This window comes from Stenella coeruleoalba (genome assembly GCF_951394435.1).
Source record: "Stenella coeruleoalba genome assembly, contig: scaffold_34, whole genome shotgun sequence".
In the NCBI taxonomy this organism is placed as follows: domain Eukaryota; kingdom Metazoa; phylum Chordata; class Mammalia; order Artiodactyla; family Delphinidae; genus Stenella; species Stenella coeruleoalba.
Genome location: NW_027646159.1, coordinates 1,570,200 through 1,597,667, shown reverse-complemented (window position 1 = coordinate 1,597,667; position 27,468 = coordinate 1,570,200). Strand labels below are relative to the sequence as shown.

The window sequence follows — 27,468 nt, the reverse complement described above, 5'->3', positions numbered from 1 at the left end:
CACAATGATGCACTTGGCCAAAAAGGGCGTATGCGTTTTTTCCTGAATATATTCAGGAAAAAACGCATACGCCCTTTTTGGCCAACCAAGCAAGCTTGCAAAGGAAATCTGCACTACAATGAAGTCTCACTTCCCCCCGGTCAAAAGGGCCATCTGAAAAAAGTGTAAAATCCAGAAAGGCAGGACAGGCCATGGAGAACTGGGAGCCTTGTTATGCTGATGGGCGGGATGTAAATTGCCAACAACCACTCGGCAGAAGTGTATGGTGTTTCCTGAAACATCTAAAAAACAAAGCAACAGAGCCTAGGGCACTGCCACTTATGGTCCTATAGCTTAGGGAAATTAAAATCAAAAAGACACAGCCACCCCAATGTTTGAGACGGCTCTGTTTACAAGAACCTCGTTTACAGTACAAGTTCAACATCGCAGAAAGTGAAAAATGGATAAAGAAGTTGTGGTATTTACTTACAAAGCAATATCACTCAGCAATGAGATCTATGTCATCAGGCCCTTACCTGCACAATGAGTGGATTCAGGTACGATGATTCTAACTGAAATAAGTCACACAGAAAAAGAAACATCATAAGATATCACTAATACACGGAATGTAAACTTGGCTACATAGGAACTGCATTCCAAAACAGAACAGGGTCTAAAATTTAGAAAACCAACTTATGCTTGCTTAAGGGTAAAGGTGAGTTGGGGTGCTGCATAAAACCAGAGATTGAAATGAGCACAGATAAAGTTCCTTAAGCCAAATATGGAATAGACAAGAGCTACTCCTTGCTCAACGAAATGGACTCAACACCGCATATTAAACGCCTAAGAATGTACCTGACTAGTAAGTATCTTAAAACCTATGGATTGCTATGTCTCCGAAAGAGAATCAAGCATGTGTACAGGGGCATAAACGCAGCAGAGATAGGATTGGAGAGGTTTGGTGAGCAAATGAAGACCCTTTGAAGTCATATTGTATGGTACCCATTACACGGGTCTCAACTCTCCAGGTTTAAGGTATTCTTCCTTCAGCTAAAACATGCATGTGGAACCCAGAGTATGATCAACCATGTGAACGGGAGACGTGTTCAAATATGTCTCAGTTTTCCTCCCCTGGTACTCGGGTGCAACATTCCAGACGCTTTACTAACAGTCTCTGGACTTGGAGAGTCAGTCCCTTTAACCTCCTGTTTGGCCCAGTTTGCAATTTCTGCGGAAGATGAGCAGGAATAGTGAGAACTAATGAGAGACTAGCTGGAGGTGTCTGGACGGGCAAATTTAACTCTCATTTCCCACCAGGAAGAGGAATTAACCAAAGGCTCAGCGTGCCGTGCCGGAACCAGATTAGGGCCTGAAGCCATCCTGCGGTGTTGCGGCCAGGTCACAAGAAAGCGAGTTGAAGAAAGGAGCTCAGGGGCACTGTAATTCACAAACCTGCAGAGTTATAAATGACAGCTATCGTCCAAACATAGACTGAAGTAAGGCTGCCAAGAGGACTTGAAAGCGGGACAGAATTGCAGGAAACCGATTTCAGGAGGTAGACTGGAATTGCATTGAAAGCATAGGAAAAGAGGCAGAACCTCCACAATGATGCACTTGGCCAAAAAGGGCGTATGCGTTTTTTCCTGAATACATTCAGGAAAAAACGCATACGCCCTTTTTGGCCAACCAAGCAAGCTTGCAAAGGAAATCTGCACTACAATGAAGTCTCACTTCCCCCCGGTCAAAAGGGCCATCTGAAAAAAGTGTAAAATCCAGAAAGACAAGACAGGCCATGGAGAACTGGGAGCCTTGTTATGCTGATGGGCGGGATGTAAATTACCAACAGACACTCGGGAGAAGTGTATGGTGTTTCCTGAAACATCTAAAAAACAAAGCAACAGAGCCTAGGGCACTGCCACTTATGGTCCTATAGCTTAGGGAAATTAAAATCAAAAAGACACAGCCACCCCAAAGTTTGGGACGTCTCTGTTTACAAGAACCTCGTTTACAGTACAAGTTCAACATCGCAGAAAGTGAAAAATGGATAAAGAAGTTGTGGTATTTACTTACAAAGCAATATCACTCAGCAATGAAATCTATGTCATCAGGCCCTTAGCTGCACAATGAGTGGATTCAGGTATGATGATTCTAACTGAAATAAGTCACACAGAAAAAGAAACATCATAAGATATCAGTAATAAACGGAATGGAAACTTGGCTACACAGGAACGGAATTACAGAACAGAACAGGGTCTCAAATTTAGAAAACCAACTTATGCTTGCTTAAGGGGAAAGGTGAGTTGGGGTGCTGCATAAAACCAGAGATTGAAATGAGCACAGATAAAGTTCCTTAAGCCAAATATGGAATAGACAAGAGCTACTCCTTGCTCAACGAAATGGACTCAACACCGCATATTAAACGCCTAAGAATGTACCTGACTAGTAAGTTTCTTAAAACCTATGGATTGCTATGTCTCCGAAAGAGAATCAAGCATGTGTACAGGGGCATAAACGCAGCAGTGATAGGATTGGAGAGGTTCGGTGAGCAAATGAAGACCCTTTGAAGTCATATTGCATGGTACCCATTGCACGGGTTTCAACTACCCAGGTTTAGGGTATTCTTCCTTCAGCTAAAACATGCATGTGGAACCTAGAGTATGATCAACCATGTGATCGGGAGACGTGTTCAAATATGTCTCAGTTTTCGTACCCTGGTACTCGGGTGCAACATTCCAGACGCTTTACTAACACTCTCCCCACTTGAGAGTCAGCGCCTTTAACCTCCTGTTTGGCCGAGTTTGCAATTTCTGCGGAAGATGAACAGGAATAGCGAGAACCAATGAGAGACTAGCTGGAGGTGTCTGGACGGGCAAATTTAACTCTCATTTCCCACCAGGAAGAGGAAATAACCAAAGGCTCAGCGTGCCGTGCCGGAACCAGATTAGGGCCTGAAGCCATCCTGCGGTGTTGCGGTCAGGTCACAAGAAAGCAAGTTGAATAAAGGAGCTCAGGGGCACTGTAATTCACAAACCTGCAGAGTTATAAATGACAGCTATCGTCCAAAAATAGACTGAAGTAAGGCTGCCAAGAGGACTTGAAAGCGGGGCAGAATTGCAGGAAACCGATTTCAGGAGGTAGACTGGAATTGCATTGAAAGCGTAGGAAAAGAGGCAGAACGTCCACAATGATGCACTTGGCCAAAAAGGGCGTATGCGTTTTTTCCTGAATATATTCAGGAAAAAACGCATACGCCCTTTTTGGCCAACCAAGCAAGCTTGCAAAGGAAATCTGCACTACAATGAAGTCTCACTTCCCCCCGGTCAAAAGGGCCATCTGAAAAAAGTGTAAAATCCAGAAAGGCAGGACAGGTCATGGAGAACTGGGAGCCTTGTTATGCTGATGGGCGGGATGTAAATTGCCAACAACCACTTGGGAGAAGTGTATGGTGTTTCCTGAAACATCTAAAAAACAAAGCAACAGAACCTAGGGCACTTCCACTTATGGTCCTATAGCTTAGGGAAATTAAAATCAAAAAGACACAGCCACCCCAAAGTTTGGAACGGCTCTGTTTACAAGAACCTCGTTTACAGTACAAATTCAATATCACAGAAAGTTAAAAATGGATAAAGAAGTTGTGGTATTTACTTACAAAGCAATATCACTCAGCAATGAAATCTGTGTCATCAGGCCCTTAGCAGCACAATGAGTGGATTCAGGTATGATGATTCAAACTGAAATAAGTCACACAGAAAAAGAAACATCATAAGATATCAGTAATACACGGAATATAAACTTGGCTACACAGGAACTGAATTACAGAACAGAACAGGGTCTCAAATTTAGAAAACCAACTTATGCTTGCTTAAGGGGAAAGGTGAGTTGGGGTGCTGCATAAAACCAGAGATTGAAATGAGCACAGATAAAGTTCCTTAAGTCAACTATGGAATAGACAAGAGCTACTCCTTGCTCAACGAAATGGACTCAATACCGCATATTAAAGGCCTAAGAATGTACCTGACTAGTAAGTATCTTAAAACCTATGGATTGCTATGTCTCCAAAAGAGAATCAAGCATGTGTACAGGGGCATAAACGCAGCAGTGATAGGATTGGAGAGGTTCGGTGAGCAAATGAAGACCCTTTGAAGTCATATTGCATGGTACCCATTCCACGGGTCTTAACTCTCCAGGTTTAAGGTATTCTTCCTTCAGCTAAAACATGCATGTGGAACCCAAGTATGATCAACCATGTGAACGGAGACGTGTTCAAATATGTCTCAGTTTTCCTCCCCTGGTACTCGGGTGCAACATTCCAGACGCTTTACTAACACTCTCCCCACTTGGAGAGTCAGCGCTTTTAACCTCCTGTTTGGCCGAGTTTGCAATTTCTGCGGAAGATGAACAGGAATAGCGAGAACCAATGAGAGACTAGCTGGAGGTGTCTGGACGGGCAAATTTAACTCTCATTTCCCACCAGGAAGAGGAAATAACCAAAGGCTCAGCGTGCCGTGCCGGAACCAGATTAGGGCCTGAAGCCATCCTGCGGTGTTGCGGTCAGGTCACAAGAAAGCAAGTTGAATAAAGGAGCTCTGGGGCACTGTAATTCACAAACCTGCAGAGTTATAAATGACAGCTATCGTCCAAAAATATACTGAAGTAAGGCTGCCAAGAGGACTTGAAAGTGGGGCAGAATTGCAGGAAACCGATTTCAGGAGGTAGACTGGAATTGCATTGAAAGCATAGGAAAAGAGGCAGAACGTCCACAATGATGCACTTGGCCAAAAAGGGCGTATGCGTTTTTTCCTGAATATTTCCTGAATATATTCAGGAAAAAACGCATACGCCCTTTTTGGCCAACCAAGCAAGCTTGCAAAGGAAATCTGCACTACAATGAAGTCTCACTTCCCCCCGGTCAAAAGGGCCATCTGAAAAAAGTGTAAAATCCAGAAAGGCAGGACAGGCCATGGAGAACTGGGAGCCTTGTTATGCTGATGGGCGGGATGTAAATTGCCAACAACCACTGGGGAGAAGTGTATGGTGTTTCCTGAAACATCTAAAAAACAAAGCAACAGAACCTAGGGCACTTCCACTTATGGTCCTATAGCTTAGGGAAATTAAAATCAAAAAGACACAGCCACCCCAAAGTTTGGAACGGCTCTGTTTACAAGAACCTCGTTTACAGTACAAGTTCAACATCGCAGAAAGTGAAAAATGGATAAAGAAGTTGTGGTATTTACTTACAAAGCAATATCACTCAGCAATGAAATCTGTGTCATCAGGCCCTTAGCAGCACAATGAGTGGATTCAGGTATGATGATTCTAACTGAAATAAGTCACACAGAAAAAGAAACATCATAAGATATCAGTAATACACGGAATGTAAACTTGGCTACACAGGAACTGAATTACAGAACAGAACAGGGTCTCAAATTTAGAAAACCAACTTATGCTTGCTTAAGGGGAAAGGTGAGTTGGGGTGCTGCATAAAACCAGAGATTGAAATGAGCACAGATAAAGTTCCTTAAGTCAAATATGGAATAGACAAGAGCTACTCTTTGCTCAACGAAATGGACTCAACACCGCATATTAAACGCCTAAGAATGTACCTGACTAGTAAGTATCGTAAAACCTATGGATTGCTATGTCTCCAAAAGAGAATCAAGCATGTGTACAGGGCCATAAATGCAGCAGTGATAGGATTGGAGAGGTTCAGTGAGCAATGAAGACCCTTTGAAGTCATATTGCATGGTACCCATTGCACGGGTCTCAGCTACCCAGGTTTTAGGTATTCTTCCTTCAGCTAAAACATGCATGTGGAACCCAAGTATGATCAACCATGTGAACGGGAGACGTGTTCAAATATGTCTCAGTTTTCCTCCCCTGGTACTCGGGTGCAACATTCCAGACGCTTTACTAACACTCTCCCCACTTGGAGAGTCAGCGCCTTTAACCTCCTGTTTGGCCCAGTTTGCAATTTCTGCGGAAGATGAACAGGAATAGGAGAACCAATGAGAGACTAGCTGGAGGTGTCTGGACGGGCAAATTTAACTCTCATTTCCCACCAGGAAGAGGAAATAACCAAAGGCTCAGCGTGCCGTGCCAGAACCAGATTAGGGCCTGAAGCCATCCTGCGGTGTTGCGGCCAGGTCACAAGAAAGCGAGTTGAAGAAAGGAGCTCAGGGGCACTGTAATTCACAAACCTGCAGAGTTATAAATGACAGCTATCGTCCAAAAATAGACTGAAGTAAGGCTGCCAAGAGGACTTGAAAGCGGGGCAGAATTCCAGGAAACCGATTTCAGGAGGTAGACTGGAATTGCATTGAAAGCATAGGAAAAGAGGCAGAACGTCCACAATGATGCACTTGGCCAAAAAGGGTGTATGCGTTTTTTCCTGAATATATTCAGGAAAAAACGCATACGCCCTTTTTGGCCAACCAAGCAAGCTTGCAAAGGAAATCTGCACTACAATGAAGTCTCACTTCCCCCCGGTCAAAAGGGCCATCTGAAAAAAGTGTAAAATCCAGAAAGGCAGGACAGGCCATGGAGAACTGGGAGCCTTGTTATGCTGATGGGCTGGATGTAAAGTGCCAACAACCACTTGGGAGAAGTGTATGGTGTTTCCTGAAACATCTAAAAAACAAAGCAACAGAACCTAGGGCACTTCCACTTATGGTCCTATAGCTTAGGGAAATTAAAATCAAAAAGACACAGCCACCCCAAAGTTTGCAACGGCTCTGTTTACAAGAACCTCGTTTACAGTACAAGTTCAACATCGCAGAAAGTGAAAAATGGATAAAGAAGTTGTGGTATTTACTTACAAAGCAATATCACTCAGCAATGAACTCTGTGTCATCAGGCCCTTAGCAGCGCAATGAGTGGATTCAGGTATGATGATTCTAACTGTAATAAGTCACACAGAAAAAGAAACATCATAAGATATCAGTAATACACGGAATGTAAACTTGGCTACACAGGAACTGCATTCCAAAACAGAACAGGGTCTCAAATATAGAAAACCAACTTATGCTTGCTTAAGGGGAAAGGTGAGTTGGGGTGCTGCATAAAACCAGAGATTGAAATGAGCACAGATAAATTTCCTTAAGTCAAATATGGAATAGACAAGAGCTACTCCTTGCTCAACGAAATGGACTCAACACCGCATATTAAACGCCTAAGAATGTACCTGACTAGTAAGTATCTTAAAACCTATGGATTGCTATGTCTCCGAAAGAGAATCAAGCATGTGTACAGGGGCATAAACGCAGCAGTGATAGGATTGGAGAGGTTCGGTGAGCAAATGAAGACCCTTTGAAGTCATATTGCATGGTACCCATTACACGGGTCTTAACTCTCCAGGTTTAAGGTATTCTTCCTTCAGCTAAAACATGCATGTGGAACCCAAGTATGATCAACCATGTGAACGGGAGACGTGTTCAAATATGTCTCAGTTTTCCTCCCCTGGTACTCGGGTGCAACATTCCAGATGCTTTACTAACATTCTCCCGACTTGGAGAGTCAGTCCCTTTAACCTCCTGTTTGGCCCAGTTTGCAATTTCTGCGGAAGATGAACAGGAATAGCGAGAACCAATGAGAGGCTAGCTGGAGGTGTCTGGACGGGCAAATTTAACTCTCATTTCCCACCAGGAAGAGGAAATAACCAAAGGCTCAGCGTGCCGTGCCGGAACCAGATTAGGGCCTGAAGCCATCCTGCGGTGTTGCGGCCAGGTCAAAAGAAAGCGAGTTGAAGAAAGGAGCTCAGGGGCACTGTAATTCACAAACCTGCAGAGTTATAAATGACAGCTATCGTCCAAAAATAGACTGAAGTAAGGCTGCCAAGAGGACTTGAAAGTGGGGCAGAATTGCAGGAAACCGATTTCAGGAGGTAGACTGGAATTGCATTGAAAGCATAGGAAAAGAGGCAGAACGTCCACAATTATGCACTTGGCCAAAAAGGGCGTATGCGTTTTTTCCTGAATATATTCAGGAAAAAACGCATACGCCCTTTTTGGCCAACCAAGCAAGCTTGCAAAGGAAATCTGCACTACAATGAAGTCTCACTTCCCCCCGGTCAAAAGGGCCATCTGAAAAAAGTGTAAAATCCAGAAAGGCAGGACAGGCCATGGAGAACTGGGAGCCTTGATATGCTGATGGGCGGGATGTAAATTGCCAACAACCACTTGGGAGAAGTGTATGGTGTTTCCTGAAACATCTAAAAAACAAAGCAACAGAGCCTAGGGCACTGCCACTTATGGTCCTATAGCTTAGGGAAATTAAAATCAAAAAGACACAGCCACCCCAAAGTTTGGAACGGCTCTGTTTACAAGAACCTCGTTTACAGTACAAGTTCAACATCGCAGAAAGTGAAAAATGGATAAAGAAGTTGTGGTATTTACTTACAAAGCAATATCACTCAGCAATGAAATCTGTGTCATCAGGCCCTTAGCAGCACAATGAGTGGATTCAGGTATGATGATTCTAACTGAAATAAGTCACACAGAAAAAGAAACATCATAAGATATCAGTAATACACGGAATGTAAACTTGGCTACACAGGAACTGAATTACAGAACAGAACAGGGTCTCAAATTTAGAAAACCAACTTATGCTTGCTTAAGGGGAAAGGTGAGTTGGGGTGCTGCATAAAACCAGAGATTGAAATGAGCACAGATAAAGTTCCTTAAGTCAAATATGGAATAGACAAGAGCTACTCTTTGCTCAACGAAATGGACTCAACACCGCATATTAAACGCCTAAGAATGTACCTGACTAGTAAGTATCGTAAAACCTATGGATTGCTATGTCTCCAAAAGAGAATCAAGCATGTGTACAGGGCCATAAATGCAGCAGTGATAGGATTGGAGAGGTTCAGTGAGCAATGAAGACCCTTTGAAGTCATATTGCATGGTACCCATTACACGGGTCTCAGCTACCCAGGTTTTAGGTATTCTTCCTTCAGCTAAAACATGCATGTGGAACCCAAGTATGATCAACCATGTGAACGGGAGACGTGTTCAAATATGTCTCAGTTTTCCTCCCCTGGTACTCGGGTGCAACATTCCAGACGCTTTACTAACACTCTCCCCACTTGGAGAGTCAGCGCCTTTAACCTCCTGTTTGGCCCAGTTTGCAATTTCTGCGGAAGATGAACAGGAATAGGAGAACCAATGAGAGACTAGCTGGAGGTGTCTGGACGGGCAAATTTAACTCTCATTTCCCACCAGGAAGAGGAAATAACCAAAGGCTCAGCGTGCCGTGCCAGAACCAGATTAGGGCCTGAAGCCATCCTGCGGTGTTGCGGCCAGGTCACAAGAAAGCGAGTTGAAGAAAGGAGCTCAGGGGCACTGTAATTCACAAACCTGCAGAGTTATAAATGACAGCTATCGTCCAAAAATAGACTGAAGTAAGGCTGCCAAGAGGACTTGAAAGCGGGGCAGAATTGCAGGAAACCGATTTCAGGAGGTAGACTGGAATTGCATTGAAAGCATAGGAAAAGAGGCAGAACGTCCACAATGATGCACTTGGCCAAAAAGGGCGTATGCGTTTTTTCCTGAATATATTCAGGAAAAAACGCATACGCCCTTTTTGGCCAACCAAGCAAGCTTGCAAAGGAAATCTGCACTACAATGAAGTCTCACTTCCCCCCGGTCAAAAGGGCCATCTGAAAAAAGTGTAAAATCCAGAAAGGCAGGACAGGCCATGGAGAACTGGGAGCCTTGTTATGCTGATGGGCGGGATGTAAATTGCCAACAACCACTCGGGAGAAGTGTATGGTGTTTCCTGAAACATCTAAAAAACAAAGCAACAGAACCTAGGGCACTTCCACTTATGGTCCTATAGCTTAGGGAAATTAAAATCAAAAAGACACAGCCACCCCAAAGTTTGCAACGGCTCTGTTTACAAGAACCTCGTTTACAGTACAAGTTCAACATCGCAGAAAGTGAAAAATGGATAAAGAAGTTGTGGTATTTACTTACAAAGCAATATCACTCAGCAATGAAACCTGTGTCATCAGGCCCTTAGCAGCACAATGAGTGGATTCAGGTATGATGATTCTAACTGAAATAAGTCACACAGAAAAAGAAACATCATAAGATATCAGTAATACACGGAATGTAAACTTGGCTACACAGGAACTGAATTACAGAACAGAACAGGGTCTCAAATTTAGAAAACCAACTTATGCTTGCTTAAGGGGAAAGGTGAGTTTGGGTGCTGCATAAAACCAGAGATTGAAATGAGCACAGATAAACTTCCTTAAGCCAAATATGGAATAGACAAGAGCTACTCCTTGCTCAACGAAATGGACTCAACACCGCATATTAAACGCCTAAGAATGTACCTGACTAGTAAGTATCCTAAAACCTATGGATTGCTATGTCTCCAAAAGAGAATCAAGCATGTGTACAGGGGCATAAACGCAGCAGTGATAGGATTGCAGAGGTTCGGTGAGCAATGAAGACCCTTTGAAGTCATATTGCATGGTACCCATTACACGGGTCTCAACTACCCAGGTTTTAGGTATTCTTCCTTCAGCTAAAACATGCATGTGGAACCCAAGTATGATCAACCATGTGAACGGGAGACGAGTTCAAATATGTCTCAGTTTTCGTACCCTGGTACTCGGGTGCAACATTCCAGACGCTTTACTAACACTCTCCCCACTTGGAGAGTCAGCGCCTTTAACCTCCTGTTTGGCCCAGTTTGCAATTTCTGCGGAAGATGAACAGGAATAGCGAGAACCAATGAGAGGCTAGCTGGAGGTGTCTGGACGGGCAAATTTAACTCTCATTTCCCACCAGGAAGAGGAAATAACCAAAGGCTCAGCGTGTCGTACCGGAACCAGATTAGGGCCTGAAGCCATCCTGCGGTGTTGCGGCCATCTCAAAAGAAAGCGAGTTGAAGAAAGGAGCTCAGGGGCACTGTAATTCACAAACCTGCAGAGTTATAAATGACAGCTATCGTCCAAAAATAGACTGAAGTAAGGCTGCCAAGAGGACTTGAAAGCGGGGCAGAATTGCAGGAAACTGATTTCAGGAGGTAGACTGGAATTGCATTGAAAGCATAGGAAAAGAGGCAGAACGTCCACAATGATGCACTTGGCCAAAAAGGGCATATGCGTTTTTTCCTGAATATATTCAGGAAAAAACGCATACGCCCTTTTTGGCCAACCAAGCAAGCTTGCAAAGGAAATCTGCACTACAATGAAGTCTCACTTCTCCCCGGTCAAAAGGGCCATCTGAAAAAAGTGTAAAATCCAGAAAGGCAGGACAGGCCATGGAGAACTGGGAGCCTTGTTATGCTGATGGGCGGGATGTAAATTGCCAACAGACACTCGGGAGAAGTGTATGGTGTTTCCTGAAACATCGAAAAAACAAAGCAACAGAGCCTAGGGCACTTCCACTTATGGTCCTATAGCTTAGGGAAATTAAAATCAAAAAGACACAGCCACCCCAAAGTTTGCAACGGCTCTGTTTACAAGAACCTCGTTTACAGTACAAGTTCAACATCGCAGAAAGTGAAAAATGGATAAAGAAGTTGTGGTATTTACTTACAAAGCAATATCACTCAGCAATGAAATCTGTGTCATCAGGCCCTTAGCAGCACAATGAGTGGATTCAGGTATGATGATTCTAACTGAAATAAGTCACACAAAAAAAGAAACAACATAAGATATCAGTAATACACGGAATGTAAACTTGGCTACACAGGAACTGAATTACAGAACAGAACAGGGTCTCAAATTTAGAAAACCAACTTATGCTTGCTTAAGGGGAAAGGTGAGTTGGGGTGCTGCATAAAACCAGAGATTGAAATGAGCACAGATAAAGTTCCTTAAGCCAAATATGGAATAGACAAGAGCTACTGCTTGCTCAACGAAATGGACTCAAAACCCCATATTAAACGCCTAAGAATGTACCTGACTAGTAAGTATCTTAAAACCTATGGATTGCTATGTCTCCGAAAGAGAATCAAGCATGTGTACAGGGGCATAAACGCAGCAGTGATAGGATTGGAGAGGTTCGGTGAGCAAATGAAGACCCTTGAGGTCATATTGCATGGTACCCATTCCACGGGTCTCAACTCTCCAGTTTTAAGGTATTCTTCCTTCAGCTATAACATGCATGTGGATCCCAGAGTATGATCAACCATGTGATCGGGAGACGTGTTCAAATATGTCTCAGTTTTCTTCCCCTGGTACTCGGGTGCAACATTCCAGACGCTTTACTAACACTCTCCCCACTTGGAGAGTCAGCGCCTTTAACCTCCTGTTTGGCCCAGTTTGCAATTTCTGCGGAAGATGAACAGGAATATTGAGAACCAATGAGAGGTTAGCTGGAGGTGTCTGGACGGGCAAATTTAACTCTCATTTCCCACCAGGAAGAGGAATTAACCAAAGGCTCAGCGTGCCGTACCGGAACCAGATTAGGGCGTGAAGCCATGCTGCGGTGTTGCGGCCAGCTCACAAGAAAGCGAGTCGAAGAAAGGAGCTCAGGGGCACTGTAATTCACAAACCTGCAGAGTTATAAATGACAGCTATCGTCCAAAAATATACTGAAGTAAGGCTGCCAAGAGGACTTGAAAGCGGGGCAGAATTGCAGGAAACCGATTTCAGGAGGTAGACTGGAATTGCATTGAAAGCATAGGAAAAGAGGCAGAACGTCCACAATGATGCACTTGGCCAAAAAGGGCGTATGCGTTTTTTCCTGAATATATTCAGGAAAAAACGCATACGCCCTTTTTGGCCAACCAAGCAAGCTTGCAAAGGAAATCTGCACTACAATGAAGTCTCACTTCCCCCCGGTCAAAAGGGCCATCTGAAAAAAGTGTAAAATCCAGAAAGGCAGGACAGGCCATGGAGAACTGGGAGCCTTGTTATGCTGATGGGCGGGATGTAAATTGCCAACAGACACTCGGGAGAAGTGTATGGTGTTTCCTGAAACATCTAAAAAACAAAGCAACAGAACCTAGGGCACTTCCACTTATGGTCCTATAGCTTAGGGAAATTAAAATCAAAAAGACACAGCCACCCCAAAGTTTGGAACGGCTCTGTTTACAAGAACCTCGTTTACAGTACAAGTTCAACATCGCAGAAAGTGAAAAATGGATAAAGAAGTTGTGGTATTCACTTACAAAGCAATATCACTCAGCAATGAAATCTATGTCATCAGGCCCTTAGCAGCACAATGAGTGGATTCAGGTATGATGATTCTAACTGAAATAAGTCACACAGAAAAAGAAACATCATAAGATATCAGTAATATACGGAATGGAAACTTGGCTACACAGGAACTGAATTACAGAACAGAACAGGGTCTCAAATTTAGAAAACCAACTTATGCTTGCTTAAGGGGAAAGGTGACTTGGGGTGCTGCATAAAACCAGAGATTGAAATGAGCACAGATAAAGTTCCTTAAGCCAAATATGGAATAGACAAGAGCTACTCCTTGCTCAACGAAATGGACTCAACACCGCATATTAAACGCCTAAGAATGTACCTGACTAGTAAGTATCTTAAAACCTATGGATTGCTATGTCTCCGAAAGAGAATCAAGCATGTGTACAGGGGCATAAACACAGCAGTGATAGGATTGGAGAGGTTCGGTGAGCAAATGAAGACCCTTTGAAGTCATATTGCATGGTACCCATTCCACGGGTCTTAACTCTCCAGGTTTAAGGTATTCTTCCTTCAGCTAAAACATGCATGTGGAACCCAAGTATGATGAACCATGTGAACGGGAGACGTGTTCAAATATGTCTCAGTTTTTCTCCCCTGGTACTCGGGTGCAACAATCCAGATGCTTTACTAACACTCTCCCAACTTGGAGAGTCAGCGCCTTTAACCTCCTGTTTGGCCCAGTTTGCAATTTCTGCGGAAGATGAACAGGAATAGCGAGAACCAATGAGAGACTAGCTGGAGGTGTCTGGACGGGCAAATTTAACTCTCATTTCCCACCAGGAAGAGGAAATAACCAAAGGCTCAGCGTGCCGTGCCGGAACCAGATTAGGGCCTGAAGCCATCCTGCGGTGTTGCGGCCAGGTCACAAGAAAGCAAGTTGAAGAAAGGAGCTCAGGGGCACTGTAATTCACAAACCTGCAGAGTTATAAATGACAGCTATCGTCCAAAAATAGACTGAAGTAAGGCTGTCAAGAGGACTTGAAAGCGGGGCAGAATTGCAGGAAACCGATTTCAGGAGGTAGACTGGAATTGCATTGAAAGCATAGGAAAAGAGGCAGAACGTCCACAATGATGCACTTGGCCAAAAAGGGCGTATGCGTTTTTTCCTGAATATATTCAGGAAAAAACGCATACGCCCTTTTTGGCCAACCAAGCAAGCTTGCAAAGGAAATCTGCACTACAATGAAGTCTCACTTCCCCCCGGTCAAAAGGGCCATCTGAAAAAAGTGTAAAATCCAGAAAGGCAGGACAGGCCATGGAGAACTGGGAGCCTTGTTATGCTGATGGGCGGGATGTAAATTGCCAACAACCACTCGGGAGAAGTGTATGGTGTTTCCTGAAACATCTAAAAAACAAAGCAACAGAACCTAGGGCACTTCCACTTATGGTCCTATAGTTTAGGGAAATTAAAATCAAAAAGACACAGCCACCCCAAAGTTTGGAACGGCTCTGTTTACAAGAACTTCGTTTACAGTACAAGTTCAACATCGCAGAAAGTGAAAAATGGATAAAGAAGTTGTGGTATTTACTTACAAAGCAATATCACTCAGCAATGAAATCTGTGTCATCAGGCCCTTAGCAGCACAATGAGTGGATTCAGGTATGATGATTCTAACTGAAATAAGTCACACAGAAAAAGAAATATCATAAGATATCAGTAATACATGGAATGTAAACTTGGCTACACAGGAACTGAATTACAGAACAGAACAGGGTCTCAAATTTAGAAAACCATCTTATGCTTGCTTAAGGGGAAAGGTGAGTTGGGGTGCTGCATAAAACCAGAGATTGAAATGAGCACAGATAAAGTTCCTTAAGTCAAATATGGGATAGACAAGAGCTACTCCTTGCTCAACGAAATGGACTCAACAGCGCATATTAAACGCCTAAGAATGTACCTGACTAGTAAGTATCTTAAAACCTATGGATTGCTATGTCTCCGAAAGAGAATCAAGCATGTGTACAGGGGCATAAACGCAGCAGTGATAGGATTGGAGAGGTTCGGTGAGCAAATGAAGACCCTTTGAAGTCATATTGCATGGTACCCATTACACGGGTCTTAACTCTCCAGGTTTAAGGTATTCTTCCTTCAGCTAAAACATGCATGTGGAACCCAAGTATGATGAACCATGTGAACGGGAGACGTGTTCAAATATGTCTCAGTTTTCCTCCCCTGGTACTCGGGTGCAACATTCCAGACGCTTTACTAACACTCTCCCCACTTGGAGAGTCAGCACCTTTAACCTCCTGTTTGGCCCAGTTTGCAATTTCTGCGGAAGATGAAAAGGAATAGCGAGAACCAATGAGAGACTAGCTGGAGGTGTCTGGACGGACAAATTTAACTCTCATTTCCCACCAGGAAGAGGAAATAACCAAAGGCTCAGCGTGCCGTGCCGGAACCAGATTAGGGCCTGAAGCCATCTTGCGGTGTTGCGGCTAGCTCACAAGAAAGCGAGTTGAAGAAAGGAGCTCAGGGGCACTGTAATTCACAAACCTGCAGAGTTTTAAATGACAGCTATCATCCAAAAATAGACTGAAGTAAGGCTGCCAAGAGGACTTGAAAGCGGGGCAGAATTGCAGGAAACCGATTTCAGGAGGTAGACTGGAATTGCATTGAAAGCATAGGAAAAGAGACAGAACGTCCACAATGATGCACTTGGCCAAAAAGGGCGTATGCGTTTTTTCCTGAATATATTCAGGAAAAAACGCATACGCCCTTTTTGGCCAACCAAGCAAGCTTGCAAAGGAAATCTGCACTACAATGAAGTCTCACTTCCCCCCGGTCAAAAGGGCCATCTGAAAAAAGTGTAAAATCCAGAAAGACAGGACAGGCCATGGAGAACTGGGAGCCTTGTTATGCTGATGGGCGGGATGTAAATTGCCAACAACCACTCGGGAGAAGTGTATGGTGTTTCCTGAAACATCTAAAAAACAAAGCAACAGAACCTAGGGCACTTCCACTTATGGTCCTATAGCTTAGGGAAATTAAAATCAAAAAGACACAGCCACCCCAAAGTTTCGGACGCCTCTGTTTACAAGAACCTCGTTTACAGTACAAGTTCAACATCGCAGAAAGTGAAAAATGGATAAAGAAGTTGTGGTACTTACGTACAATGCAGTATCACTCAGCAATGAAATCTATGTCATCAGGCCCGTAGCAGCATAATGAGTGGATTCAGGTACGATGATTCCAACTGAAATAAGTCACACAGAAAAAGAAACATCATAAGATATCACTAATACACGGAATGTAAACTTGGCTACACAGGAACTGCATTCCAAAACAGAACAGGGTCTCAAATTTAGAAAACCAACTTATGCTTGCTTAAAGGGAAAGGTGAGTTGGGGTGCTGCATAAAACCAGAGATTGAAATGAGCACAGATAAAGTTCCTTAAGCCAAATATGGAATAGACAAGAGCTACTCCTTGCTCAACGAAATGGACTCAACACCGCATATTAAACGCCTAAGAATGTACCTGACTAGTAAGTATCTTAAAACCTATGGATTGCTATGACTCCGAAAGAGAATCAAGCATGTGTACAGGGGCACAAACGCAGCAGTGATAGGATTGGAGAGGTTCGGTGAGCAAATGAAGACCCTTTGAAGTCATATTGCATGGTACCCATTCCACGGGTTTCAACTACCCAGGTTTAAGGTATTCTTCCTTCAGCTAAAACATGCATGTGGAACCTAGAGTATGATCAACCATGTAATCGGGAGACGTGTTCAAATATGTCTCAGTTTTCCTCCCCTGGGACTCGGGTGCAACATTCCAGACACTTTACTAACACTCTCCCGACTTGGAGAGTCAGTCCCTTTAACCTCCTGTTTGGCCCAGTTTGCAATTTCTGCGGAAGATGAACAGGAATAGCGAGAACCAATGAGAGGTTAGCTGGAGGTGTCTGGACGGGCAAATTTAACTCTCATTTCCCACCAGGAAGAGGAATTAACCAAAGGCTCAGCATGCCGGGCCGGAACCAGATTAGGGCCTGAAGCCATCCTGCGGTGTTGCGGCCAGGTCACAAGAAAGCGAGTTGAAGAAAGGAGCTCAGGGGCACTGTAATTCACAAATCTGCAGAGTTATAAATGACAGCTATCGTCCAAAAATAGACTGAAGTAAGGCTGCCAAGAGGACTTGAAAGCGGGGCAGAATTGCAGGAAACCGATTTCAGGAGGTAGACTGGAATTGCATTGAAAGCATAGGAAAAGAGGCAGAACGTCCACAATGATGCACTTGGCCAAAAAGGGCGTATGCGTTTTTTCCTGAATATATTCAGGAAAAAACGCATACGCCCTTTTTGGCCAACCAAGCAAGCTTGCAAAGGAAATCTGCACTACAATGAAGTCTCACTTCCCCCCGGTCAAAAGGGCCATCTGAAAAAAGTGTAAAATCCAGAAAGGCAGGACAGGCCATGGAGAACTGGGAGCCTTGTTATGCTGATGGGCGGGATGTAAATTGCCAACAGACACTTGGGAGAAGTGTATGGTGTTTCCTGAAACATCTAAAAAACAAAGCAACAGAGCCTAGGGCACTTCCACTTATGGTCCTATAGCTTAGGGAAATTAAAATCAAAAAGACACAGCCACCCCAAAGTTTGGAACGGCTCTGTTTCCAAGAACCTCTTTTACAGTACAAGTTCAACATCGCAGAAAGTGAAAAATGGATAAAGAAGTTGTGGTATTCACTTACAAAGCAATATCACTCAGCAATGAAATCAATGTCATCAGGCCCTTAGCAGCACAATGAGTGGATTCAGGTATGATGATTCTAACTGAAATAAGTCACACAGAAAAAGAAACATCATAAGATATCAGTAATACATGGAATGGAAACTTGGCTACACAGGAACTGAATTATAGAACAGAACAGTGTCTCAAATTTAGAAAACCAACTTATGCTTGCTTAAGGGGAAAGGTGAGTTGGGGTGCTGCATAAAACCAGAGATTGAAATGAGCACAGATAAAGTTCCTTAAGCCAAATATGGAATAGACAAGAGCTACTCCTTGCTCAACGAAATGGACTCAACACCGCATATTAAACGCCTAAGAATGTACCTGACTAGTAAGTATCTTAAAACCTATAGATTGCTATGTCCCCGAAAGAGAATCAAGCATGTGTACAGGGGCATAAACGCAGCAGTGATAGGATTGGAGAGGTTCGGTGAGCAAATGAAGACCCTTTGAAGTCATATTGCATGGTACCCATTACACGGGTCTCAACTCTCCAGGTTTAAGGTATTCTTCCTTCAGCTAAAACATGCATGTGGAACCCAGAGTATGATCAACCATGTGAACGGGAGACGTGTTCAAATATGTCTCAATTTTCCTCCCCTGGTACTCGGGTGCAACATTCCAGACATTTTACTAACACTCTCCCGACTTGGAGAGTCAGTCCCTTTAACCTCCTGTTTGGCCCAGTTTGCAATTTCTGCGGAAGATGAACAGGAATAGCGAGAACCAATGAGAGGTTAGCTGGAGGTGTCTGGACGGGCAAATTTAACTCTCATTTCCCACCAGGAAGAGGAATTAACCAAAGGCTCAGCATGCCGGGCCGGAACCAGATTAGGGCCTGAAGCCATCCTGCGGTGTTGCGGCCAGGTCACAAGAAAGCGAGTTGAAGAAAGGAGCTCAGGGGCACTGTAATTCACAAATCTGCAGAGTTATAAATGACAGCTATCGTCCAAAAATAGACTGAAGTAAGGCTGCCAAGAGGACTTGAAAGCGGGGCAGAATTGCAGGAAACCGATTTCAGGAGGTAGACTGGAATTGCATTGAAAGCATAGGAAAAGAGGCAGAACGTCCACAATGATGCACTTGGCCAAAAAGGGCCTATGCGTTTTTTCCTGAATATATTCAGGAAAAAACGCATACGCCCTTTTTGGCCAACCAAGCAAGCTTGCAAAGGAAATCTGCACTACAATGAAGTCTCACTTCCCCCCGGTCAAAAGGGCCATCTGAAAAAAGTGTAAAATCCAGAAAGGCAGGACAGGCCATGGAGAACTGGGAGCCTTGTTATGCTGTTGGGCGGGATGTAAATTGCCAACAGACACTCGGGAGAAGTGTATGGTGTTTCCTGAAACATCTAAAAAACAAAGCAACAGAGCCTAGGCACTGCCACTTATGGTCCTATAGCTTAGGGAAATTAAAATCAAAAAGACACAGCCACCCCAAAGTTTGGGACACCTCTGTTTACAAGAACCTCGTTTACAGTACAAGTTCAACATCGCAGAAAGTGAAAAATGGATAAAGAAGTTGTGGTATTTACTTACAAAGCAATATCACTCAGCAATGAAATCTGTGTCATCAGGCCCTTAGCAGCACAATGAGTGGATTCAGGTATGATGATTCTAACTGAAATAAGTCACACAGAAAAAGAAACATCATAAGATATCAGTAATACACGGAACGTAAACTTGGCTACACAGGAACTGAATTACAGAACAGAACAGGGTCTCAAATTTAGAAAACCAACTTATGCTTGCTTAAGGGGAAAGGTGAGTTGGGGTGCTGCATAAAACCAGAGATTGAAATGAGCACAGATAAAGTTCCTTAAGTCAAATATGGAATAGACAAGAGCTACTCCTTGCTCAACGAAATGGACTCAACACCGCATATTAAACGCCTAAGAATGTACCTGACTAGTAAGTATCTTAAAACCTATGGATTGCTAAGTCTCCGAAAGAGAATCAAGCATGTGTACAGGGGCATAAACGCAGCAGTGATAGGATTGGAGAGGTTCGGTGAGCAAATGAAGACCCTTTGAAGTCATATTGCATGGTACCCATTACACGGGTCTTAACTCTCCAGGTTTAAGGTATTCTTCCTTCAGCTAAAACATGCATGTGGAACCCAAGTATGATCAACCATGTGAACGGGAGACGTGTTCAAATATGTCTCAGTTTTCCTCCCCTGGTACTCGGGTGCAACATTCCAGACGCTTTACTAACACTCTCCCCACTTGGAGAGTCAGCGCCTTTAACCTCCTGTTTGGCCCAGTTTGCAATTTCTGCGGAAGATGAACAGGAATAGCGAGAACCAATGAGAGACTAGCTGGAGGTGTCTGGACGGGCAAATTTAACTCTCATTTCCCACCAGGAAGAGGAAATAACCAAAGGCTCAACGTGCCGTACCGGAACCAGATTAGGGCCTGAAGCCATGATGCGGTGTTGCGGCCAGCTCACAAGAAAGCGAGTTGAAGAAAGGAGCTCAGGGGCACTGTAATTCACAAACCTGCAGAGTTATAAATGACAGCTATCGTCCAAAAATAGACTGAAGTAAGGCTGCCAAGAGGACTTGAAAGCGGGGCAGAATTGCAGGAAACCGATTTCAGGAGGTAGACTGGAATTGCATTGAAAGCATAGGAAAAGAGGCAGAACGTCCACAATGATGCACTTGGCCAAAAAGGGCGTATGCGTTTTTTCCTGAATATATTCAGGAAAAAACGCATACGCCCTTTTTGGCCAACCAAGCAAGCTTGCAAAGGAAATCTGCACTACAATGAAGTCTCACTTCCCCCCGGTCAAAAGGGCCATCTGAAAAAAGTGTAAAATCCAGAAAGGCAGGACAGGCCATGGAGAACTGGGAGCCTTGTTATGCTGATGGGCGGGATGTAAATGGCCAACAGACACTCGGGAGAAGTGTATGGTGTTTCCTGAAACATCTAAAAAACAAAGCAACAGAGCCTAGGGCACTGCCACTTATGGTCCTATAGCTTAGGGAAATTAAAATCAAAAAGACACAGCCACCCCAAAGTTTGGGAAGCCTCTGTTTACAAGAACCTCGTTTACCGTACAAGTTCAATATCACAGAAAGTGAAAAATGGATAAAGAACTTGTGGTACTTACGTACAATGCAGTATCACTCAGCAATGAAATCTATGTCATCAGGCCCGTAGCAGCATAATGAGTGGATTCAGGTACGATGATTCTAACTGAAATAAGTCACACAGAAAAAGAAACATCATAAGATATCACTAATACACGGAATGTAAACTTGGCTACACAGGAACTGAATTCCATAACAGAACAGGGTCTCATATTTAGAAAACCAACTTATGCTCGCTTAAGGGGAAAGGTGAGTTGGGGTGCTGCATAAAACCAGACATTGAAATGAGCACAGATAATGTTCCTTAAGCCAAATATGGAATAGACAAGAGCTACTCCTTGCTCAACGAAATGGACTCAACACCCCATATTAAACGCCTAAGAATGTACCTGACTAGTAAGTATCTTAAAACCTATGGATTGCTATGTCTCCGAAAGAGAATCAAGCATGTGTACAGGGGCATAAACGCAGCAGTGATAGGATTGGAGAGGTTCGGTGAGCAAATGAAGACCCTTTGAAGTCATATTACATGGTACCCATTCCACGGGTTTCAACTACCCAGGTTTAAGGTATTCTTCCTTCAGCTAAAACATGCATGTGGAACCTAGAGTATGATCAACCATGTGATCCGGAGACGTCTTCAAATATGTCTCAGTTTTCGTACCCTGGTACTCGGGTGCAACATTCCAGACGCTTTACTAACACTCTCCCGACTTGGAGAGTCAGTCCCTTTAACCTCCTGTTTGGCCCAGTTTGCAATTTCTGCGGAAGATGAACAGGAATAGCAAGAACCAATGAGAGACTAGCTGGAGGTGTCTGGACGGGCAAATTTAACTCTCATTTCCCACCAGGAAGAGGAATTAACCAAAGGCTCAGCATGCCGTGACGGAACCAGATTAGGGCCTGAAGCCATGCTGCGGTGTTGCGGCCAGGTCACAAGAAAGTGAGTTGAAGAAAGGAGCTCAGGGGCACTGTAATTCACAAACCTGCAGAGTTATAAATGACAGCTATCGTCCAAAAATAGACTGAAGTAAGGCTGCCAAGAGGACTTGAAAGCGGGGCAGAATTGCAGGAAACCGATTTCAGGAGGTAGACTGGAATTGCATTGAAAGCATAGGAAAAGAGGCAGAACGTCCACAATGATGCACTTGGCCAAAAAGGGCGTATGCGTTTTTTCCTGAATATATTCAGGAAAAAACACATACGCCCTTTTTGGCCAACCAAGCAAGCTTGCAAAGGAAATCTGCACTACAATGAAGTCTCACTTCCCCCCGGTCAAAAGGGCCATCTGAAAAAAGTGTAAAATCCAGAAAGGCAGGACAGGCCATGGAGAACTGGGAGCCTTGTTATGCTGATGGGCGGGATGTAAATTGCCAACAGACACTCGGGGGAAGTCTATGGTGTTTCCTGAAACATCTAAAAAACAAAGCAACAGAGCCTAGGCACTGCCACTTATGGTCCTATAGCTTAGGGAAATTAAAATCAAAAAGACACAGCCACCCCAAAATTTGGGACGCCTCTGTTTACAAGAACCTCGTTTACAGTACAAGTTCAACATCGCAGAAAGTGAAAAATGGATAAAGAAGATGTGCTATTTACTTACAAAGCAATATCACTCAGCAATGAAATCTGTGTCATCAGGCCCTTAGCAGCACAATGAGTGGATTCAGGTATGATGATTCTAACTGAAATAAGTCACACAGAAAAAGAAACATCATAAGATATCAGTAATACACGGAATGTAAACTTGGCTACACAGGAACTGAATTACAGAACAGAACAGGGTCTCAAATTTAGAAAACCAACTTATGCTTGCTTAAGGGTAAAGGTGAGTTGGGGTGCTGCATAAAACCAGAGATTGAAATGAGCACAGATAAAGTTCCTTAAGTCAAATATGGAATAGACAAGAGCTACTCCTTGCTCAACGAAATGGACTCAACACCGCATATTAAACGCGTAAGAATGTACCTGACTAGTAAGTATCATAAAACCTATGGATTGCTATGTCTCCAAAAGAGAATCAAGCATGTGTACAGGGGCATAAACGCAGCAGTGATAGGATTGGAGAGGTTCGGTGAGCAAATGAAGACCCTTTGAAGTCATATTTCATGGTACCCATTCCACGGGTTTCAACTACCCAGGTTTTAGGTATTCTTCCTTCAGCTAAAACATGCATGTGGAACCCAAGTATGATCAACCATGTGAACGGGAGACGTGTTCAAATATGTCTCACTTTTCCTCCCCTGGTACTCGGGTGCAACATTCCAGATGCTTTACTAACACTCTCCCCACTTGGAGAGTCAGCGCCTTTAACCTCCTGTTTGGCCCAGTTTGCAAATTCTGCGGAAGATGAACAGGAATAGCGAGAACCATTGAGAGACTAGCTGGAGGTGTCTGGACGGGCAAATTTAACTCTCATTTCCCACCAGGAAGAGGAATTAACCAAAGGCTCAGCATGCCGTGCCGGAACCAGATTAGGGCCTGAAGCCATCCTGCGGTGTTGCGGCCAGGTCACAAGAAAGCGAGTTGAAGAAAGGAGCTCAGGGGCACTGTAATTCACAAACCTGCAGAGTTATAAATGACAGCTATCGTCCAAAAATATACTGAAGTAAGGTTGCCAAGAGGACTTGAAAGTGGGGCAGAATTGCAGCAAACTGATTTCAGGAGGTAGACTGGAATTGCATTGAAAGCATAGGAAAAGAGGCAGAACGTCCACAATGATGCACTTGGCCAAAAAGGGCGTATGCGTTTTTTCCTGAATATATTCAGGAAAAAACGCATACGCCCTTTTTGGCCAACCAAGCAAGCTTGAAAAGGAAATCTGCACTACAATGAAGTCTCACTTCCCCCCGGTCAAAAGGGCCATCTGAAAAAAGTGTAAAATCCAGAAAGGCAGGACAGGCCATGGAGAACTGGGAGCCTTGTTATGCTGATGGGCGGGATGTAAATTGCCAACAACCACTCGGGAGAAGTGTATGGTGTTTCCTGAAACATCTAAAAAACAAAGCAACAGAACCTAGGGCACTTCCACTTATGGTCCTATAGCTTAGGGAAATTAAAATCAAAAAGACACAGCCACCCCAAAGTTTGGAACGGCTCTGTTTACAAGAACCTCGTTTACAGTACAAGTTCAACATCGCAGAAAGTGAAAAATGGATAAAGAAGTTGTGGTATTTACTTACAAAGCAATATCACTAAGCAATGAAATCTGTGTCATCAGGCCCTTAGCAGCACAATGAGTGGGTTGAGGTATGATGATTCTAACCGAAATAAGTCACACAGAAAAAGAAACATCATAAGATATCAGTAATACACGGAATGTAAACTTGGCTACACAGGAACTGAATTACAGAACAGAACAGGGTCTCAAATTTAGAAAACCAACTTATGCTTGCTTAAGGGTAAAGGTGAGTTGGGGTGCTGCATAAAACCAGAGATTGAAATGAGCACAGATAAAGTTCCTTAAGTCAAATATGGAATAGACAAGAGCTACTCCTTGCTCAACGAAATGGACTCAACACCGCATATTAAATGCCTAAGAATGTACCTGACTAGTAAGTATCTTAAAACCTATGGATTGCTATGTCTCCGAAAGAGAATCAAGCATGTGTACAGGGGCATAAACGCAGCAGTGATAGGATTGGAGAGGTTCGGTGAGCAAATGAAGACTCTTTGAATTCATATTGCATGGTACCCATTCCACGAGTCTTAACTCTCCAGGTTTAAGGTATTCTTCCTTCAGCTAAAACATGCATGTGGAACCCAAGTATGATCAACCATGTGAACGGGAGACGTGTTCAAATATGTCTCAGTTTTCCTCCCCTGGTACTCTGGTGCAACATTCCAGACGCTTTACTAATACTCTCCCCACTTGGAGAGTCAACGCCTTTAACCTCCTGTTTGGCCCAGTTTGCAATTTCTGCGGAAGATGAACAGGAATAGCGAGAACCAATGAGAGACTAGCTGGAGGTGTCTGGACGGGCAAATTTAACTCTCATTTCCCACCACGAAGAGGAAATAACCAAAGGCTCAGCGTGCCGTGCCGGAACCAGATTAGGGCCTGAAGCCATCCTGCGGTGTTGCGGCCAGGTCACAAGAAAGCAAGTTGAAGAAAGGAGCTCAGGGGCACTGTAATTCACAAACCTGCAGAGTTATAAATGACAGCTATCGTCCAAAAATAGACTGAAGTAAGGCTGCCAAGAGGACTTGAAAGCGGGGCAGAATTGCAGGAAACCGATTTCAGGAGGTAGACTGGAATTGCATTGAAAGCATAGGAAAAGAGGCAGAACGTCCACAATGATGCACTTGGCCAAAAAGGGCGTATGCGTTTTTTCCTGAATATATTCAGGAAAAAACGCATACGCCCTTTTTGGCCAACCAAGCAAGCTTGCAAAGGAAATCTGCACTACAATGAAGTCTCACTTCCCCCCGGTCAAAAGGGCCATCTGAAAAAAGTGTAAAATCCAGAAAGGCAGGACAGGCCATGGAGAACTGGGAGCCTTGTTATGCTGATGGGCGGGATGTAAATTGCCAACAACCACTCGGGAGAAGTGTATGGTGTTTCCTGAAACATCTAAAAAACAAAGCAACAGAACCTAGGGCACTTCCACTTATGGTCCTATAGCTTAGGGAAATTAAAATCAAAAAGACACAGCCACCCCAAAGTTTGGAACAGCTCTGTTTACAAGAACCTCGTTTACAGTACAAGTTCAACATCGCAGAAAGTGAAAAATGGATAAAGGAGTTGTGGTATTTACTTACAAAGCAATATCACTCAGCAATGAAATCTGTGTCATCAGGCCCTTAGCAGCACAATGAGTGGATTCAGGTATGATGATTCTAACTGAAATAAGTCACACAGAAAAAGAAACATCATAAGATATCAGTAATACACGGAATGTAAACTTGGCTACACAGGAACTGAATTACAGAACAGAACAGGGTCTCAAATTTAGAAAACCAACTTATTCTTGCTTAAGGGTAAAGGTGAGTTGGGGTGCTGCATAAAACCAGAGATTGAAATGAGCACAGATAAAGTTCCTTAAGCCAAATATGGCATAGACAAGAGCTACTCCTTGCTCAACGAAATGGACTCAACACCGCATATTAAACGCCTAAGAATGTACCTGACTAGTAAGTATCTTAAAACCTATGGATTGCTATGTCTCCGAAAGAGAATCAAGCATGTGTACAGGGGCATAAACGCAGCAGTGATAGGATTGGAGAGGTTCGGTGAGCAAATGAAGACCCTTTGAAGTCATATTGCATGGTACCCATTCCACGGGTCTTAACTCTCCAGGTTTAAGGTATTCTTCCTTCAGCTAAAACATGCATGTGGAATCCAAGTATGATGAACCATGTGAACGGGAGACGTGTTCAAATATGTCTCAGTTTTCCTCCCCTGGTACTCGGGTGCAACATTCCAGACGCTTTACTAACACTCTCCCCACTTGGAGAGTCAGCGCCTTTAACCTCCTGTTTGGCCCAGTTTGCAATTTCTGCGGAAGATGAACAGGAATAGCGAGAACCAATGAGAGGCTAGCTGGAGGTGTCTGGACGGGCAAATTTAACTCTCATTTCCCACCAGGAAGAGGAAATAACCAAAGGCTCAGCGTGCCGTGCCGGAACCAGATTAGGGCCTGAAGCCATCCTGCGGTGTTGCGGCCAGCTCACAAGAAAGCGAGTTGAAGAAAGGAGCTCAGGGGCACTGTAATTCACAAACCTGCAGAGTTATAAATGACAGCTACCGTCCAAAAATAGACTGAAGTAAGGCTGCCAAGAGGACTTGAAAGTGGGGCAGAATTGCAGGAAACCGATTTCAGGAGGTAGACTGGAATTGCATTGAAAGCATAGGAAAAGAGGCAGAACGTCCACAATGATGCACTTGGCCAAAAAGGGCGTATGCGTTTTTTCCTGAATATATTCAGGAAAAAACGCATACGCCCTTTTTGGCCAACCAAGCAAGCTTGCAAAGGAAATCTGCACTACAATGAAGTCTCACTTCCCCCCGGTCAAAAGGGCCATCTGAAAAAAGTGTAAAATCCAGAAAGGCAGGACAGGCCATGGAGAACTGGGAGCCTTGTTATGCTGATGGGCGGGATGTAAATTGCCAACAACCACTGGGGAGAAGTGTATGGTGTTTCCTGAAACATCTAAAAAACAAAGCAACAGAACCTAGGGCACTTCCACTTATGGTCCTATAGCTTAGGGAAATTAAAATCAAAAAGACACAGCCACCCCAAAGTTTGGAACGGCTCTGTTTACAAGAAGCTCGTTTACAGTACAAGTTCAACATCGCAGAAAGTGAAAAATGGATAAAGAAGTTGTGGTATTTACTTACAAAGCAATATCACTCAGCAATGAAATCTGTGTCATCAGGCCCTTAGCAGCACAATGAGTGGATTCAGGTATGATGATTCTAACTGAAATAAGTCACACAGAAAAAGAAACATCATAAGATATCAGTAATACACGGAATGTAAACTTGGC

General features: G+C 43.7%; 1 long non-coding RNA gene across 5 annotated transcripts in view; it reads right to left on the bottom strand.

The window, feature by feature from the left end:
* LOC307181296 overlaps positions 1 to 27,468 on the bottom strand; it is a 1,479,290-nt gene that overhangs the window by 514,808 nt on the left and 937,014 nt on the right. The window contains exon 5 of one of the 5 annotated variants that reach the window (XR_013826374.1): positions 6,804 to 6,876. The exons of the other annotated variants lie outside the window; for them this stretch is intronic. This is a non-coding gene — a long non-coding RNA (uncharacterized lncRNA). Of the gene's footprint in view, positions 1 to 6,803; positions 6,877 to 27,468 lie in introns of those variants that run through there. 5 annotated transcript variants of the gene reach the window in all.